The sequence below is a fragment of the Pistacia vera genome, unplaced genomic scaffold (genome assembly GCF_008641045.1).
Source record: "Pistacia vera cultivar Batoury unplaced genomic scaffold, PisVer_v2 Contig761, whole genome shotgun sequence".
In the NCBI taxonomy this organism is placed as follows: Eukaryota; Viridiplantae; Streptophyta; class Magnoliopsida; order Sapindales; family Anacardiaceae; genus Pistacia; species Pistacia vera.
In genome coordinates, this window is record NW_022196625.1 from 145,504 (window position 1) to 146,950 (window position 1,447).

At 37.7% G+C, this 1,447-nt stretch overlaps 1 pseudogene; it reads right to left on the reverse strand.

Annotated features, from left to right (window-relative positions):
- On the reverse strand, positions 1–1,157 carry LOC116116136 (annotated as a pseudogene).
- Between the last annotated feature and the right edge of the window lie 290 nt (positions 1,158–1,447).

The following is a 1,447-nucleotide window of genomic DNA, read 5'->3' on the forward strand; positions in this document are numbered from 1 at the left end:
TTATGTATTCACCAAATTCAATGACTTCAATGCATCAGAAACACATCCTGAGAAAATATGTAAGATTTCGGATACATCTTGAACTAATTTGACACCTGACAAAGAGATTGATCTTAAGTTGCAAAGTCTATCGGAATTTTCCCTTTCAAGTCCATTAAATGAGAAGTCAAGGCTGTGAATAGAAGTAATATTTCCTAAAGCACCAGAAATTAGACCCTGCAAGCTATTGTTGGAAAGAGAAAGGTACCCAAGCTGACTAAATCTGTACAAAAAGTCTGGTATAGAAGAATGGAAATGATTGCTGGATAAATCAAGATGTCTAAGAGAAGTCAAGTTTTGAAGTCCATCAGGAATTGAACCTCGAAATTTGCTATAACTTAGATCAAGAAAGACCAAATCACCAAGACCAGAAACCCAGCTAGGAATCAAAGAGTTATCAAACTGGTTGTTGGAAAGATCAAGGGTGTCAAGACCTGAAAAATTTGCAATGGATAAGGAAAGTGATTGAGTTGACAGCCTGACAATTGTAACCAATCTGAACCTTTGCTGAGATCCACCCCCCTTAAATCAAGGTGCTTCAACAAAGAAAGATCGGACAACCAATACAAATTCTCAACATATAAACCATCTGAATATTTCAAATCTAGGTACTGCAAATTAGACAGATTTTCGAGTTAAAGAGGAATCATTCCCACAAACCCAGTTTCAGAAAGATTAAGATATCTCAGATTCTTCATAGAACCAAGAAATCTAGGAATCTGAATTCCCTCAAAACCGTTGCCACTCAAGTCCAAGTAAAGCAACTACTTAAGATCGAGCAAGGAGGGATTTATCTTACCTACCGAATTTTGCCGCTGATCATAATCTTCAAATTCATCATCAGATGAAAGATTATCAAGGTGGAGCTCAAGGACATGGCCTGTGAAGTTGTTGCAGACAACACCAGCCCATTGACAACAAACTCCATCAGCAGTCCAAGAGGCTAGCCTGTTTGAAGAATCTTTGAGGTCTTCCTTGAACCTTAAAAGAGCTTTTCTCTCGCTTTCCAGGCAACCCGCTGCTTCCAAGCTTCCATCGCAGAAGCTAGTGTTAATGGTTGCTATGGCAAGTAACTGAAGAAAGATCAGATGTGCAACAACACTCATAGCTGTGTTCATTGCTGGCTGCTATATACAGTATCCCTGTGTTGCCATATAAATACAGCAACAAGTCAATACTGTTAAAATATGAGCAAGAGTGGCAAAAGGAGCAAACAAAAGTTGCTGAAGAATGCTAGAAAAGAGAGAAAAAGTATGTATATTTCTTGTGTATTGAGCTTACATGATTGAGTCAATTTATACAGAAAATGTAAAGCTATACAAGGGATGTAATCAGAGTTATAAAGACAGAATATTTAACAGTAAAGGATTTCCTGATGTTGCTCCTGGAAATCATGTCAATTTGCTTG